This window comes from Pituophis catenifer, unplaced genomic scaffold, assembly GCF_029215685.1.
Source record: "Pituophis catenifer annectens isolate HBS135680 unplaced genomic scaffold, rPitCat1.0.hap2 SCAF_19, whole genome shotgun sequence".
In the NCBI taxonomy this organism is placed as follows: domain Eukaryota; kingdom Metazoa; phylum Chordata; class Lepidosauria; order Squamata; family Colubridae; genus Pituophis; species Pituophis catenifer.
Window position 1 is genome coordinate 5,153,573 of NW_027256899.1, and position 19,182 is coordinate 5,172,754.

Consider the following 19,182-nt stretch of genomic DNA (forward strand, 5'->3'; position numbering starts at 1 on the left):
GTTACAATAGTCCAGGCAGGAGGTGACGAGGGCATGAGTGACTGTGTGTAGGGAGTCCCGATCCAGAAAGGGACGCAACTGGTGAATCAGGCGAACCTGATGAAAGATCCTCCTGGTCACGGCCGTCAAGTGCTCTTCTAAAGACAGCCGTGAATCCAGGAGGACGCCCAAGTTGCGAGCCCTCTCCGTGGGGGCCAGCGATTTGCCCCCAATAGTCAGCGATGGCGTCAACTGACTATATCGGGACGTCGGAAACCACAGCCACTCGGTCTTGGATGGGTTGAGCCTGAGCCTGTTCCTCCCCATCCAGATCCGCACAGCCTCCAGACACCGAGACATCACTTCAAGGGCATCATTGGGGTGGTCCAGGGTGGAGATGTACAGCTGGGTGTCATCAGGGTACTGGTGGTACTTCATCCCAAAACCACGGATGATCTCGCCCAGCGGCTTTACATAAATGTTGAACAAAAGGGGCGAGAGGACCGACCCTTGTGGCACCCCACATATGAGGGGCCTCGGGGTCGACCTCTGCCCCCCTGCCAATACAGACTGCAACCAGCCGGAGAGAAAGGAGGAGAACCACCGCAACACAGTGCCTCCCACCCCTAACTCTTCTAACCGGTGCAGCATGATACCATGGTCTATGTTATCAAAAGCCGCTGAGAGGTCTAACAGGACCAGGACAGAGGAGCATCCCCTGTCCCGAGCCCTCCAGAGATCATCAACCAACACGACCAATGCCATTTCCATGCTGTACCCGGGCCTGAAACCCGACTGGAACAGATCCAGATACGTCGTCTCATCCAGGTGCTGGGGAAGCTGTTTCGCAACCACACTCTCGACAACCTTCACCACAAAACGAAGGTTGGAGACCGGACAATAATTAACCAATATTGTCGGGTCCAGGGAAGGCTTCTTGAGGAGAGGCCTCACCACCGCCTCTTTCAAGGCGGCGGGGAAGTCACCCTCACCCAACGAAGCATTTATAATCCCCTGGAGCCAGCCTCGCATCACCTCCCAGGAAGCCAGCACTAACCAGGAGGGACACGGGTCCAATAAACAAGTGGTCGCATTCAGTCTGCCCAGAATCCTGTCCACGTCCTCAGGGGTCACAAGATCAAACTCATCCCAGATAACATTCTCAATTTGCTTATTATTTTCCATTATTATGATACAATCTTGCTAATATTCTGTCTTTAATATTTTAAACAATGTCTGATTAACAAACTATTCTAATACATTCATGAGAACCAGGTTGGATTTATTAAAATCCAATATTTTGGACTTGATCTGATCCCAAATGTAACATAGCATTCTTCATTGTTTTTTTAGATGAATCTTGAAATTGCTTCAGAGGCTCTGAGTGATAAAAGTCAATTCCCCTTTTTCCACCGGATGAATCCCAAAAAAGGATTCCAGTACCCAGCAATTGTCCCCCTGCTCCTCCATTTCAGATGGACCCTGATTGGCCTCTTTGCTTCAGACACAGAAAATGGAGAGAATTTCATGAGGACTTTTCCTCCTATGCTTGTCAGGAGTGGAATTTGTGTGGTTATATCACAACTCTTCTCAACAACTGGATACAAAACAGCCCTCAAGGATTCCATCTCTAAGTGGAGACAAGTCAATGTCTTTGTTCATTTCATAGAACGTGTTTCCATTTGGGAGAGAATTCTTCCTTTCCATTTAACATTTATGCGTCTGCCAGGACCCATTGAAGGGAAAGTCTGGATCCTCACAAATTTTATACTGTATATACTAAAAAAGCGTAGACTTCTCAAATACATCCATAGTATTTTGAACTTTGGTTATCTGGGAAAAAAAGGGCCAATCGATTCTGCCTTTGAACCCCATTTCTATCTAGAAGGAAAGTATCAAAATTATTATTTCCACTGTTCTCCTTCAAAGAACGTCTTTTCTGTCAAAGGCCGCAGAAGATGCACCCAGAAAGGCCCACTGGAGACCCAGGAGAAAAGGGAAAGGATCTGGGCCCCAAATCACTACCATTATTACAGCCTCATGAAGACTCTGGCCCAGGCCTTGAATGCCGCTTATTCCTCCAGATTGAGGAGGAGAAGGAAGGAGGGAGAAAAGAGTTTGGGGTCTCCAAGGCTGCAGCCGTGGCAGGTATGGGGGTCCTGATATGGATCCATTAATCTTTGATCCTTTGGAGGAGGAATCCAGAGGAGAAGGAGGGGAACCAACTCAACAGATCTGGCCAATTCAATTGTTCAGGGAATAATGGTTGCAAAGAGTAGATACCATGACATTTTTATATTAAACTCTGCTCATGTGAAAATGCTGTATTCTTTTTTAAATCAATTCCTGTATTTGTGGGTTTGTGATGAGCATGGTGGAATTTCCCCTTTGTTCCGTCCCCACTGCAGGTGGGTCTGTGTGCAGCTCAACAGGCAGCTAAACCCCCCTCTTCTCCTCCAGTGAAAGGGAGCCTGGGGTGGATCTGGGTGTTTCATTGGGAGAAAAGGGCACGGAGAAACTGAGGAGATGCAAAGAGTGGAAATCTAATATGAATAGGAGATAGGCAGCATTAACTAAGAGCCAACAAAGAAGCAGCTGGAACCTCTCCAGGGATGCTCTTTGTGAGGGACGGAGGCCTCCGGATGACCATGTGACTCGGTCAAACCGGCTGCTTCCGTCTCCTCCAAAGGCTGAGAGAAAAGGGAGTCTGGCTTCAGACCATACAGTTAGGCTTATCTGCCCCCGGCCACTCAGTGGGGTTAGAGCAACAACAGCACAATAGTTACATGTTGTGGCATGACAACCTTCATAAATTTGGAGGAGACCCTGAGATCATTTAGCCCAACCCCCCCTCTCTGCAGGAATCCCAGTCAAAGCTTCTCTGACTGATGGCTGCTCCGTCTTTGCATTCAGATAATCCATGAAGTGGAGACTGAACTTCTCTGCTTCACTGGCTCAACTCTAAAACAGCTCATCCTTTTATCATATTTTTTTCTCTCCTTCAGCTAAAATCTCCTCTCTTGTAACTGAATTCATTTTTCTGTGTTTGACACTCTGGAATAATAGTGAGCAGATCTTACTCTCATGTGTAACGTGTGTCAGTGATTGGAAGAGGGCTGCATCCTCCCTTCTCCAACCGAGAGATTGTGTCAGTTGGAAAAGGGGCTCCCAGACTCCTCCTGATCTTCAGCTCTTCTACTTTTTTTTAAATAAATTTTATTAATTTTTTCAAATTATAATCAACACAAGACAAAAACATTGTTTATACATACAAACAAAACCCATACATTCTCCGCCCTCCCTCCCCCGTTCATAACACTAAACATAAAAAAAACACGTCTATCCCGGCAGATATTGTTCCTGCCCTCATTAGTAAATAATTATGCCCACAATACAGAATAAGGTAAGTAATCCCCAAATGTGGTTTTCATACAATTATCTTTCAATCTAAATAACTATATCTCTCTTCATATTAACATAGGCCCTCACTTTATCTCAATTCTTTTATTCAACCACCGATACTAAGTGTCTCAACTTTGAAAAAATTCAGAATCCTCTTTTTCTTTCAACCTATACGTCATTCTGTCTGCCTCAGTGCACTCTAATACTTTGTTTATAATTTCGGCACTAGCTGGTATCTCTTTTCTTTTCCACTGTTGGGCGAGCACTATTCTAGCTGCGACTAAAATATGTAGAGTGAGATTTATTTATTTTATTTATTTATTTTATTCTGTTTATATGCCACCCTATCTCACAATGGATTCAGGGCGCTCACAACAATAAAACACAAGCCACAATATAAAATAAAGACCAAAATCTAAAAAATTTAAAATTAACCCTTAAAACCCCATCATCAGTCCAGGTCGAGGGATTTGAAAAGCCAAGTTTTTAATTCCCGGCGGAAGGTGCGAAGATCAGGCGCTAATCGGAGTTCCAAGGGGAGTTGATTCCAGAGGGTGGGCACACCGACCAAGAAGGCTCTACCCCTGGGGGCCGCCAGCCGCCACTGTCTAGCCGACGGCACCCTGAGAAGGCCCTTTCTATGGGTGCGAACCGGGCGATGAGATATCGTTGCTGGCTGTAAGTGGTCCACCAGGGGATAAATTGAAGGGGATCCCCCACCGAACTCATCTCGCCACTGCTCCGAGACAAAAAACAGATCGGGCGTGTGCCCCCCCCCTCATGAGTCGGGCCCTGGATAATCTGAGTCAGGTCCATAGCTGCCATGGAAGCCGTGAACTCCTGAGCCACCCCCGACGCCACACCCAGGGACGGCAGATTAAAGTCCTCCAGAACAATAAGTCTGGGAAACTCTACCACCAGCCCCGAGAGGGCATCGAGCAGCCCGGGCAAGGCTGTTGATATGCAGCTGGGAGACAGGTACGCAATCAACAGAGCCAGCTGACCATACTGGCCCCACCTCATGAGGAGGGCCTCACATCCGTCAATCTTAGGAGCAGTGACCTCCCGTGGACTAAGGACCTTCCTAATAACCACCGCCACCCCCCCCTCCCCTACCCTGGGCCCTTGGCTGGTGCAGCACCCGGAAACCTGGTGGGCACAATTCAATCAAAGGGTCACCCCCCTCTGAGCCCAACCAGGTTTCCGTAATGCTTTATTGATTTTTTTTTTTTTTTTTTTTTGCTCAGCCCCTTTGGGCAAATACCTAATAAATATATCTCAGGTTTCCATTGGAGGTCCACATTAGTAATTTCCTTAATCCAGTTCTTAATCCTTCTCCAATACTTCTTTGCCATTATACAAGTCCACCATTGGTGGAAATACGTACCTCTGGTTTTCCCACATTTCCAACATAACTCTGATGCACCCGGAAACATTTTAGCAATTCTTGCTGGTGGGAGGTGCCACCTACACAACATTTTATATGCATTTTCCTTGAAAGACGTTGCCATAGTCATTTTAATATTTCCCCCCCCCCCCCACGTTTGTTGCCATTTTTCTAGGGGGATCGAGTATCCAAAATTCCTCCCCCAGGCAATCATAGTGTCTTTTACAACCTCCTCTCATATCATTCGCTCAAGCAATTGTACATACATTTTGGTTATGTGTTTATGGTCCTCTCCCAATAATATTTTATCAAAGCTCTGTTCCATCACATATATCCCGTAATTATCTCTATCTCTCCTGTAACGAGATTGAACTGTAGCATAGGTCCACCAATCTAGCCTAATTCCTTTATCAACCAAATCTCCCCTAGAGCTTAATATCCCTTGGGCATCCACAAGATCTTTATATCTAAAAATATTATCCTGTGTAAGAGTTGTTGGGTATGTCATCGCTTCTATTGCTGAGAACCAGGTTAGGATCTTGGTATAAAATTTTCCTCTAATTATATCCCAGGTTTCCAGCAGTATTCGCCTTAGATAATGTCTCTTGAAATACTTATACTGTTGAACTTTCTCTCTCCATAGCAGTGCATGCCAGCCATGTTGCAGGTCGTGTCCTTCTAAATCTAATAAAGACCTCCTCTTCAATAACACCCAGTCCTTCATCCAGGCTAGCAGTGAAGCTCGATAATATAGTTCCCAGCAGGGGAGACCGAAGCCCCCCCTCTCTCTATGCTCTTGTAACATTTTGAGCTTCGCCCTAGGCCTCTTCCCCTGCCAAATAAATTTCAGCACGACTCGATCCAGACCTTTAAAAAACCTTTTATCTAGTCTCGCCGGAGCTGATTGAAATAAAAATAGCCATTTGGGCAAAACATGTGTCTTAATTGCTGCTATCCGTCCCATCAAAGACAACTGTAAGTTTTTCCACTTCTCCAGGTCTCTTACAGTCTGATCATATAGTTTAACAAAATTGTCTTCCTTAATTGTAGAGCATCGGGCTGTTAGCCAAATTCCTAGATATTTGATTTTATTTACAATTTGAACATCCAATTTAGATTCTAGTATATCCTTCTGCATCTTTGGAATATTTTTGACCAATATCTTGGTTTTATCCTTTTTCATTTTTAACCCAGCCTCTCTACCATATTCTTCTACATCTCTATCAACTCTGGGCCCGACTCCAGAGGGTCTTCTAAAATGAAGACGAGATCGTCTGCAAATGCCTGTATTTTAAATTCCTGCCTTCGTACTTTAAGTCCTTTAATTGCCGGGTTAGTCCTAATTTCCCTGAGAAGGGGCTCCAGTGTCAGAATAAATAAAAGCGGGGAAAGCGGGCAACCCTGTCTCATACCCCTACTGATTATAACCACCTTTGTTTTTTCCCCATTAACTAAAACCCATGCCACCTGGGAAGAATAAATTGTTTGTATCGCCTATGTAAATTTTTCGCCAAATTCCATTTTACGAAGCTGGGTTAACATAAATTCCCAACTCACACTGCCAAATGCTTTATAAGCATCTAAAAAGAGAAATGCCATTTGTTTGTCCGGATAGTGTTCATAAAACTCAAGAGCATTTAATATTACACTCAGATTATCTCTCAACAATCTATGCAGTAAGAAACCATTCTGGTCTCTATGTATAAACTGATTTTAAAAAAACCTGTAGTCTTTTTGCTAGGATGGATGCAAACAATTTATAATCAGCATTAAGCAAGGCTATTGGTCTGTAATTCTTAATATAAGTCGTATTGAGCCCTTCCTTAGGAAGGAGAGAGATATACGTCTCTTCCCAAGATTTTGGCATTCGTCCATTATTCAACACTTCGTTAAAGACGTCACGCAACTGGTTCCCAATCACTTCCCAAATTACCCTATACACCTCTACAGGCAGTCTGTCTGTTCCAGGGGTTTTACCACTCTTCTGTTTTTTCAGACTTTCCTCTATTTCCCCCTCTGAGATATGTTTGTTTAGCATATCTCTTATCTGATCTGGTACCCCTGGCAGGTTCTCTAGGAAGCTGAATTGCTTTCGACTGGTATCCTCTCTTTGATATAACTCCTGAAAAAATTCATGCGCCACTTCTTTTTTTCCCCCATTACTGTCCATTAAATGGCCCGATTTATCCCTTAACCATTTAATCTTTCTGCTTTCTAGTTCCTTTTTCAATCTGCTTGACAACCATCTTCCCGCTTTATTGGCATATTCAAAATAATTTTGTTTTGCTCTCCGAATTTTTAGCACTAACTCAGCTTGGTCCAATAAATTAATATGGTGTCTTGCCAATCCTCTTGCTTCTTTCACTATCTTATCTGTTGGTTCCTTTTGTAATCTCGTTTCCCATTTCTCTAACCTGTCTGCCCTCTCTAGTCTCTCCTGCATATCTTCCTTCCATTTTTTAGCCATATATTTAATCACAACCCCTCTCACCACTGCCTTAGCCGTGTCCCATATTATTTGTAATGATATTTCTTCTCGTCTATTCTCCTGGAAAAAAAGAGCCAACTCCCGTTTTAACAGCTCCACAAAATCCTTATCCTTGCATAATTCTTCCCTCATCATCCATCGTCCTCTACTGTGCTCTCCTTTCCAGGCAAGCACTAAAGGGTTGTGATCTGCCCAATCATTCCCTAAAATTTCAACCTCTCGTACCATTTCTCCTAATTCCAACTTCCTAATTGTTCTCTTTCCTCAAGGCTAAGAGCAGCTCCTTTGATCTCTTCCTTGGCTTATTTCTCCTTCCCTGAAGTTCATGTAGATTTTGTGCAAATTCTCCTCCAAGAGTGGTGCCTGCAAAGGAACCTGGTCCTTGAGTTGGGGTCTCCCCAAACCAGAATTTCTGGGATTCTTATGGCTGCATTTGCCTTCTTTCCATGAACATCTCCCTGCTGACTCAGATTCTGTTTCCAGTTAACTACGATTTTGAGATCATTTTCACAAACATGCATAAAAAGTTTGGTATCCCTCATCTTTCTTCCAGTCCATCATTCATGTTCTTATATGAGACTCTATTGTTAGTCAAGTCCTAGTTGCTAAAAATCAGATATTTTTCTACTGCTTTTTACATATACACCCTTTTGTGTGTGCTAATGATAAATATTGTTTCTGGAAACTTGATATTCTTCTCATTAAATTTTATTTTATTCAAAAAGGTAAAATACAAGTTTTAGAAAATAAAACTATTACAAAGATAAAACAAAATTAGACAAAATGTTTTTTTTTAAAAATGTGCATTAAAAACAGACTAAAACTTGCATATTGTCCCCCCCAGTTGAATACAATACAGCAGCAAAATAGGCCCACAATTATAAACTACACATCTATTTGCAACTACCTGACTTGTCATCTATCTGCTGTATATAAAAAATGTAGTTAACAGGCAATCCAACAATAAAGTTAAATTTCAAAACTTCAAAATGGTCTGTAATTTGCTATTGCATTTAACTCACAGAAAATTTACAGGAGCTTCTTATCCACCAAAGACCACAATCATTACCTCTGATCCATCCAAAATTTTCCAGGGTTAAACACCTTTGTTTGATTCTTAATAATAATACATTTCCTTAAAATTTTAAGTAGGATCTTTCGCAACAACTGCTTTCCATTCCTCAAAGTCATAGGACCTCCTGTAAATTGAAACTCAATGACTCTTAAGACTTGTTTTCCAGTTAAATATGACAAGTCCATTCCCCAATCTCTCTCAATCTTCTTGATATAATCCATTTTATCAGTCATCCGTTCTGTCCACTTTGAGTCTTCAGGGTCCATGGCCTCTCCAGCCATCTCCAAGCAGCCTGCCTTCAAACCAGACTCCTCCTTCAGGGATGACAACAGCAAATTCACTTCCAGTCCATCCATCCAATCCATCCGATTCAACAATTGTTGCTTCCTTCTGATTATCGTCTTTCAGTTGATTTAAAAGCATTGTTATTTTATCAAACCTTTTAAATGAAGTTTCAAAAAAGGCTTGTAAGTTGAAAGACTTTATATTTTTTAAATCACATCAAATTAGCTTATTCTAAGATCGTATTAATTACCGTATTAATGACAATATAGAAAAATTGATGACCAATGGCAAATTGTTATTCATCATCTTCAAGTTTACTAGTCTTCCCATAATCTATTTAGGAAGTTTAATGATGTGTGAGAATGACTTTTGGGATGAGGGGAAGAGAGGCTGCCTAGGGAAGGATCAGAGAAGAGGGGAGAATCCTGCAGCTGCATAATGGGAGAGAAAGAAACTCAGAAAGGATCCTGGCTAACTTTTCAGTCTAAAAAAAGAGTTGGTGGGAGATTTGTTCTTTCAGATCTGCAACATTTTGTTAATGTCGCATTACAATCAAGTAGAATTAGCACATCTGGATTTGTTTTCCATCAGGATGACCAGGGAGAAGATTAGCCTGACAACTTTCTTCTTGATCAACCCATGCTTTCTGGGAATCAACCTGTTGTTTTCAAAGAGTTTATGAATCATCTTTTTTCTTTCTCTGTTCATTTTATTTGTCATCTGCTCTAGAATGTTCCCTATATTTGACCAATTGTATCAATTATATACTTTTTTTATATTTTGTCAGTAAATGATTGACAAATTTTTCTCAAACTTTCTCGTTCACTTATGAAGATGATGACAGTATTTGTATCCTATTTAACCATATTTGGAGATTAGACAATTGTAGAAGAAAGATTCAATGTAAGAAATAAAGTTTTCTGTTTTTCAAATTCCTGGATGTTCCCATTCTAGTTTCATCCCTTTCTGAAGAAGAATGAGTTTCTCAATATTTCTAACAGAAAACTGTACTTGGACCAAAATGGAGAGATAACAGCAGATCTGATGTTTGATAGCTTCTTGGTTCTCCCCAAGAAGTCTCCCAGGATAGAGACACTGGCGTATTTTCAAAGAAAGAAACTTTCTATCGACCAAGATACTCTTTCACTGCTAAAGTTGCTCAATAAGGTGGGAGAAATTTTGTTGTCTTTTCTCTGTTTTCCAAAGCCTGAGGTCCCATTTCAACTGGGCAAAGCCGAGAGTCTCCAGGGTGGTTGGCCTCCCATGTCAGGTGGTCTCATCTAATGGAAGTTCTTCAACAGACGGGACCTAAGTGGAGTGGGTTTGCCATGTTTTAGGAAAATCTTTGAAGATCTTACTGGTCAGAGGTTTCTTTCTTCATCACAGTTTAATTTCATATTAAAAAACCTAATAGAACAACATTTCCTAAATCTTTTACAGTAAACTTTATTATCAGTTTTAATAAGAATATATCATCATATTTAAAACTTTTTTTCACCTCCATCCCTCTGGACTACATTAAATAGAAAAGTATCTTATTATAATGTTAAATTCCAAAAGCAAAAGGGAGGAAATAAATGAAGAATCTGCTAATTGTACCTCCTGCATCTGTTTAGAAGTAGTCAGAGATTTCGTATTTACCTCAGTGAAGACCAGAGGCTACTTGTCTCCATCCATTTCTCCCTCCATTTTCCATGGACGGAGAGTCCTAACACCTTTTCTTTGGCATTCCTTGTTTTTCTGCTCAGTCTCTGCCTCAGTCCAAATGTGTGGAAAGTTGTCATCCTGGATTTGTCAAGACGGCTCGAGAAGGAGAGCCAGTTTGCTGCTATGACTGCGTTCCTTGTCCGGAGGGGACCTTCTCCACTCAGGAAGGTGGGTCACACGGAGGAAAATGGGAGGCTTTGTGGAACTGGATCCATCCAGAACCTTTTCATGAAAGTGGAAGTTAAAAGACAGATTGAAGCTCACCTGGATTTTTTATTTTTAACCTGCACAATTTCTTATCTAAACGGATGTAAATCAAGAAGACTTGGAAGGAGGGGCTGGGAAGAGATGGGAGGAGGGGGAGGCAGACTGGGAAAGCTTTACTAACAGCAGAGGAAACATCTTTTCTGCTTTTTAGTTTGGATATGTGCTGCTAACAGGGCCGGATTTAGATGAAAAGAGGCCCTAGGCTATTCCACTTATGAGGCAATTTCACCTCCCATTTTTAAGTTTGTAAATTACATTTTTATGTTTGTTTATTAGTCATATGCATAGAATTTCTCCTTATTTTCGGTTCAGTGTTTTAGTGTTCACTGTTTTTAGAATAGTGTAATTTTAATTTTGCTAACAATTTGAATGTAGGCCCCTCTTGATCTTGAGGCCCTAGGCTGAAGCCTAGTTAGCCTATAGGAAAATCCGGCCCTGGCTGCTAAGTTTACCTTTCTAGGAACATCTGAGTTCTTTGAAACTTGATGAATTGTTTTAGGTCCACCTTCTGAAAGACCTTTCAATCCACTGTATATTGGATCCTCCCCTTGAGGATCACTGAGAAGGTGTCACTGGGCCATAATGTGGTGCTGTGGATAGTTATGGGGGGAACTCATTACACAAACAGTCTGCCAGTCATGTAGATCAATCAATCAATCAATCAATCAATCAATCAATCAGAATAGACCTAGAAGGAACCTTAGAGGTCTTTTAATCCTACCCCCTGTTTAAGCGGGAGACACTATACCATTTCAGACAAGTGACTGTCCAGTCTCTTCTTAAAAATCTCCAATGTAGAAGCACCCTCACCATCTGGAGGCCAGCTGTTCCACTGGTTAATTGCTCTCACTCATAAGTTTCTCCTTAATTCCAGGTTGCTTCCAGATGTTACAAGGTATCCTCCAAGTCCAGGATATTAACTGCCATGTGGCAGTTACCTCTATTTACCTCTAATAATGTAGTTTCCTATGAAGATTCTACACATTACACAAATAATTAACATCCTAGGACTTCCCTCAACTTCATATAACTAGCTATATTTTTTAATTAAAAAATTCCTTCTTATGCTCTTTTTAATGAAATAGTCAAGAAATAGTTTTTGGGAAATGTCTGTGGTATCAGCTGTTATCCAAAGAAGGTTTTTCTTGCAAGAGAAAAGGACAGAATATTAAAGAAATATTGCTTTTTTGCTATCTCAGATACAGAAAAATGCACAAAGTGTCCAGATGATAAATACCCAAATGAGGCCAGAGTCCAATGTGTCCCCAAAGTCATAACCTTCCTGTCTTATAAAGAACTTCTGGGCATCATCCTCGTTTCTTTTGCTCTACTCTTCTTCCTAAACTCAGACCTTGTTTTAATCATCTTTATTAAATACCGAGAAACTCCCCTTGTCAAAGCCAACAACCGGGACCTCTCCTACATCCTCCTGGTCTCCCTCCTGCTTTGCTTCTTATCTCCTCTTCTCTTCATTGGTCAACCAAGGAAAGCCACCTGCCTTCTCCGACAAATGGTTTTCAGCCTCATCTTCTCAGTTGCCGTTTCTTCTCTCTTGGCCAAAACCATCACGGTGGTGCTGGCCTTCCTGGCCACAAAACCAGGAAACCGAGTGAAGAGATGGTTGGGGAAGAGCTTGGCCAACTCCATCATCTTCTCTTGTTCTGCTGTCCAAATTATCATCTGCTCCATCTGGCTGGGAGTTTCTGCCCCCTTCCCTGACTCTGACCTCCACTCCCAGCCTGGAGAGATCATCCTGCAATGCAACGAAGGGGCCGTTGTCATGTTCTACGTCACCCTCAGCTACATGGGCTTCCTGGCTGCCATCTGCTTCACGGTGGCTTTCCTGGCCAGGAACCTGCCTGGGGCCTTCAACGAAGCCAAGCTGATCACCTTCAGCATGCTGGTCTTCTGCAGTGTCTGGGTGACTTTTGTGCCCACGTACCTGAGCACCAAAGGGAAATACATGGTGGCTGTGCAGGTCTTCTCCATCCTGGCCTCCAGTGCTGGTCTGCTGGGCTGCATCTTCATCCCCAAGTGCTACATTATCCTTCTGAGGCCAGACCTGAACACAAAGGAGCAACTCACAGCCAGAACAAATGTGAAAACATGAGATATAACACTATTGTGATATTGGAAGAATTGATTAAAGTTTATTTTTTGAAAGGAGATATTCTTTCCATTTATATAGTATGCAGGAGTCAAAGAAAATTATATGTATATGTTTCAAATTTAGAAATGTTTGAATTCTTCACAAAGGATGAGCCAGAAGAAATGTGTAAATGTGAGACTGAGGAATTTCAAGTTTTAACATTTTCCACAGTCCAAACATAGAAAATGGTCCAAGCTGTTCTGCATGCATAAGTGGGCCAACTATTTTTCTTGAAATAAATAAAGGGTGTTTGGAAGTTTGTGAGGAAACAAATTTCTTGGAGAAATGGGAGCATGTTAGCAAGACAGAAATATAGAAGGAATGTATGGAGCAATGTTGATGCCCTCATTTCTCAGTACATTTCACCAAAAACTGCTGTGGCAACGCAACTGAGATGTTTCTTTTTGTTTACCCAATAACTTTTTCTTGAGGGTAGCAACAATACAAGTCTTGTTAATTCTGAATATTCATGCTTACATCATCTATTAAATGAAATATGCATATGTATGATTGTCCTTTTCTCCTCCTTTCCTGGAATGTATAAATATGAGTGCATCCTTTTGTCTGTAAGATTTCCTCCCACTATTTTCTGGGGATAAATTCCTCCAATGGACACTGAATAAATAACAACTGCAGTGAGCCTGGATTATTGGTTTTTTGGCTCCTGTGTTTGATTCCACAGAAACTTGTGTCAGGAGTGAGATTCACCATCTTCCATCTGCCACCAGGGGCAACAGATGGGGCAGCCCTACAGGATGAGTGTTGTGAGATTGATCACATAACCCTTCCCACTGCCACATAAAGGCACCATAGGAGCTTCTGTCAGACCACAGTCTGTGTCCAAGTGTCTCTTGTGGCTGGAAAGGTTTGTGGTCCCTTCCGTCCCAATTTCTCAGCCTGCCTGGCCCTGCTGTGAGCTCAGCCGAGTGATGTCCAGGAACTGAGGGGGAATTTGGCTTTGCAGAGTGTGTGGGACCCTCTGTTGAAGAATGGAGGCTGACCCAGAGGTTCTGTGCAAACTCCCTTTTTCCTGTTGTCTGAATGGAGGAATTCAGATGATCCTAGGCAGGGAGGGAAGTGGATGATGGGGCTCAGGGGGACTCTGATTGGGGAAGGAATCTTTCCCAAAGAAACAGAGAAACCCGCTGTGTCCCAGGGCTGGGAGGGGGTCCAATGCCCCCACTGCAGTGGTGGGTAGCTACCGGTTCTCCCCAGTTCGCAAGAACTGGTAGTGGAAATTTTGAGTAGTTCGGAGAACTGGTAAATACCACCTCTTCCTGGCCCCACCCCCAATCTATTCACTGCCTCTCGACTCCCAGCTGATCGGCTAGAAGGAAAAAATCAGGGTTCACTTGAGAAAGAAGGGGAAAAAAATCAAGACGCCGTCGCTTTAAATTGACAAGCCAAGAAGCAACTGCTGGAGGGAAGTTTTTGCTTGCAGAAGCAAAGTGACATTCAGAAGTTCGTTTCTGGGTCAGCTGAACAACAAACTTGAAGGCAGCTGGCGGGTGGCTATTCAGAGCCTTGGCTTGTGACGTCAGAGGCTCCTCCTGAGCTCATTGGCTGGAGCTCACCATGGCAACCTCCAGCATCCTTGGGGAGTCTGGACCACATAATGGAGGCTCTGCTCAACATCCCTGGAAAGTGGCTGGATTGGGTGGCAGCAATGGGGGCATCGCAGGGCCTCCCTCGCCTGGGCTCCTCAGGAGGCAGAGGCCCTCCCCTTTAAGGCAGAATTAAGGGGGGGGAGATGAGTGAAATGGGGTTCAACCAAAGACGACAGACGTGCTGATACCTGCCGTGTCTGCAGCCTCCATACCTGTCACCAAACTCCTCATCCACCATCTCGAAGGTCCTTGTCTCGGGAAAGGGGCTGGGGCCGGGCGGCTGGGGGGCAGCGATATCAACTAGGGAAAAAATTGGCTTCGGGATGTCCCAGTTGGAGAGGCATTGAGACCCCAAAGCTGGAAACTGACCTGGGGAAATTAACCTAAAAAGGGATTCCGTTGACCAGATGTAGTTATTTCCCAAACAGACTCAGCCTGGTGATTGACTTATTTATATATTTTCATTTTAATTGCTTAGATTTTTATCCATCTTTATTGTTTCTCTAAATAGCTCAAGGCATGAACGTACTGAAGATGCCTTTGCCTTCACAACAAGCTTGTGAGGTAGGCTACGGCTGAGAGGGAGGGACTGGCCCAAGGTGACCCTCCAGGCTTTCGAAGAAGAAGGGATGATCTCCCACTCCCTCCTCCATTTCGCTGCAGGGCTGCCATGGAGCTCATGCAGGAGACCGCGACTGCTGGAGAAGGGGGCCCTGGCAGGCAGGCGGCTGGGGAGGTGCTCCAGAGATCTGGCCCGAGTTGCCCGGCCCTCGCTGGCTCAGCTGATTCACGGGCTGCAATTAAGGGGCCGAGCCTCCATGAAGTGACCGGGGAAGGGAAGGGCTGCCTCCTGTGCTGGCCACGCCCTCCCCTTCACTTATATTAGGCCCACCCCAAAAAATCAGGCTAGGACTTATTTTCGGGATAGGTCGTATTTTCGATATACACGGTATTTCTTATCTGTCCAGTTGTTCCCGCAATTCTTCATTCTCCCCGAGGAGCTTCTGGTTCTCTTCCGCTTCCTTCAGAACCCTGCAGTGGAGATGGAGGTTTTGTTGCTCCAACATCTGGATTCTGTAAAATAGGAAGACAAGAGGGAAATGAGCCCCCTCAGGTCTTCACCCGAATCATCAAACCCTTTTAAAATGAAAACTAACTAAAATGCCTGGCACTTCCTTTGTTTTACCTGCCTTACTTTTTAATTACTTGAGTTTTGCCATTTCTGTTACCACAGCTACAGTGCCAAGTTCTTCTCACAGGAACCAAAGCAGGAATTATGTCAATGATTTATTAAGCACTTCAGAAATGCTCAGCAAAACTGACAAATCGGTAGATCCTGTCTACATCTCCAGCATATTCTGAAGGGATTTGATTCGCTTCTTCAGTCTTCACAACATTATTTAAGTGCAAATGAATGAATTTTTACTTTCAGTATTTAGCATTACATAATCTATAAGTACCACAAAGGAATCTTCAGATCTTAAAACCTTTCCCCCCCTTTTTTGGCTTTCATACCAGAAAATTCAAAACAATTTCCAAACTTTCTAATGGGGACAGAAGGGGGAGAAGACTGAATTGGTGAGAACCGAGGGGGAGCCGAGAACTGAGGTCAGTGAGCAGCAGAGGAGGAGATCAAAGCAGGGACTTCCTAAATTCAGAGGATTTGGCCAGGAAAAGTCCCAGGCAAGAGATTCATGATGTCTCCCACCCATCCAGGCAACATAATTCAATGCAGAACGTTGTGTAATGTGTGTCCAGGGTAGGGAGCTAAGGAGAATTGAATAGGAAATCCTGGAAGAGAAAGTCAGGGTTTCTCACCACCGCAGTTTCTCCTCCATCTCCCTGCAGAGTTCTGCGTTCTTCTCCGAAAGCTGGGCATTTTGACGCAGGAGCTCCTCAGTCAGGGAGAACGACTTCTGCTTTCTGTTGCTGTAAATAGGAAAACCAGAGAGAAATTAGACCCTTAAGTTTTTTACTTGACTCATCAAACATTTTCTTCCATTGAAAAATATTAAAAATACCTTTATGTTTGTGTCGGTGTATAAATTCAGTGTTGCTATTTCTACCAACAATCCTTTCACCATTTATTGGGTCTTTTAGAAAGGCTCCGTAAAAATGGCCAATGGGTACAGTTTGAGGGACTTTAGATACACCTCCAGGGTAGTCTTAAGGGATTTGATTAGTGACTTAAATATTAAGGTTTAATGTGTTGATAAGAGTTGTTGATAAGAGTTGTTTATAAGAGTTGGATTACTTAAGTTTTTACTTCAGTATTTAGCAAAGAAAGTCTACGCACCCCTATTAAAAGGCCAGGTTTTGGAAATGTAAAATAAAAAAAATCAGACCAAGATAAATCACTTCAGAGTACTTCCTCCTTTAACATAACATATAAGATGTACAATTCAAGTCGAAAAACAAACTGAAGTTGTGAGAGAAAACTTCTCTCATGGTTTGCTGTGCCTATTGATTGGCTTTGATTGGTTTCTGGTTTGAATGTTTGAATGAGCCAATCAGAGCGCAGCTGTTGACTCTGAGTTTCCCGGGCTTTGTAACTGACACTCACTCGGTCTATAAGGAGCTGCTCTGGCTGCTGAGAGCACACATTGCACATTGCACATTGCTTTCTTACTACTCTCCCGGGTCCCACACAAGAGCTGCAGTCACTTAGCCTCCTTCTCAGGAAGGAAGATCCTGGGCTCCAACCGCATGGAGCAACTGCAAAGAGAGCTGAATGGACATGGCTGAGAGGGAGATGGCTGCTGATGTTCTTTGTAGATTTTGTTTTCTTTGCTTTTATTAAACTAGTTTCTTTTAAACTCTTCTGGCTCGCCTGTTTGGTGCATTTGTAAGTGGATAAGTCTGCGGTCTATAAAACCTCCACAACAGAAATCTTTGAAGGGGAAAAAACTGATGTTAAATAGTAGTCATTAAATATGTGAAAAATCCGTTAAGGGGACTCTGCTCAAGCCCCCATGGAGTTCAGCTGTTGAGTAGGGGGTTTCTGACATTTCTTCAGGTGCCTCTTACAGCAACAGCCTTGGTCTCCACATCTTCTAAGCCACCAAAGTCACCAGGCTCACAGGGAAGCATTGGGGGGGGGGCAGCATCCTGTTCTGGGGCTGCTTTTCTTCAGCTGGAACTGGGGCTCCAGCCAAGGAGAGGGAATTATGAACAGTTCCAAGTCTCAGTCAATTTTGGCACAAAACCTTCCGGCTTCTGCTAAAATGCTGAAGATGAAGAGGAATTTCCCCCTTTCGATGCCACAGGGACCCAAACCAGGCCTCCAAGTCAACACAACAATGGCTTCCCTACAAGGAGATCGAAGTTTCGGAATGGCCCTGGCAGAGCCCTGGACCCGAATCCAAGTGGAGACCTGGGGAGGGGACCGGAAGAGGGCTGGGCACAGGAGAATCTGACAATTTTGGAGCCCTTTTGCAAGGAAGAGTGGGCAAAGATTTCCAAGGCAGGATGTGCCATGCAGATTGGCTCTAAGGCTGAAAGACTCTCGAAAAATCCAAAGGAGTTTCAACAAAGGATTCTTTTAAAGGAGGCCTCTTTATGCAGTCACCTTCCTGTAAATTTTGTATTCTCATTTTTCCTCCTAAAAGATTTCCGTTTTTCTATTGAATTGTACAGCTTATGTGTTATGTTAAAGGTGGGGGGAAAACGAAGAGATTTATCTTGGGGTGATTTGTTTTACTTGTCAAAATCTGGGCATTTTGTCAGAGGTGTGTAGACATTCCATATCCACTTGAGGGAAGTTACCTCTCCTGGAAGAATGAAATCTTTTGAGAAATATTTAAAAAGTCAGAATATTATATTTCTTTAAAGGAGAAACATGTTTCTAAAGACAGAAACTAGCTCCCTCTCCCCAGCAGATGTTTGGTGCCCATGAAGAAAGACCGGGCCATCCTATCTACAAGCCAAAAGACCTTCAGCTCCAGGGTGAGGGGATTAAGACGTGACCCTCCAGGACATAATAGGATTATCCAGTAGCAGACCTCCCTGCATTGCAATATCTCCTACGGACATAGCATCACCCGGCAAACTTCAACCAAACTTATCTCAGACAAACATGACCCCACATGGCCCAATTGGAATCTGGCAACAGCCAATAGAATACATGTTCCTGCACAGGAACAGGAAGCTCAAGTTCAAAGCCCAAGAGAAGGTATCAATATCCCTGACTCCCCACTCTACGTGGTCATCTGCCCAGAATCACAAACCACCACGTGGTTCTGCTTCATCAGTAAAGGGACCCTCTTTCCGATCAGCTCCCAGCCTCCATTTTGTCTCCAGGGCCTTCCTCCCGGCATGGAACTGAGCCAGATGGATATTTCTTCCAACAATTTGGCTCCCCAAGACGGGATTCCAAGCTAACCTGACCAACGGACCTTCCCCGGGTAATCCTTCCTTGCTGGACGGATCCATTGAGTCTCTGGGTGGATTTTTCCTGGAGCTTGGCCGTTTGGAACAGGGTAGTAAAGGGAGGTTTGAGTTTTGAGCTGAGTACCTCTAAATTTTAACAATATAGCCCAGAAAAGTGAGGGAAATGTGTATCTCTCCATGCCTGTGTGCAGTGGTGGGATTCAAAATTCTGTGGGCGTGGCTTGATTGGTGGGTGTGGCTGGTTGGGCACATGACTGAGTGGGCGTGGCTAACCTGACATCACTCACGTCAAGGGTTAGGGTTAGGGTTAGGCTGCCTGGCCTCTCCTCGCCTCAAAGGCCTCAACGAGATACAATTTCCCTGTCTATTTATTTCCTACTACTGAACATCCAAAATATACTATGTAATCCTATGTACATATGCCATATGTGTACATACATATTACAT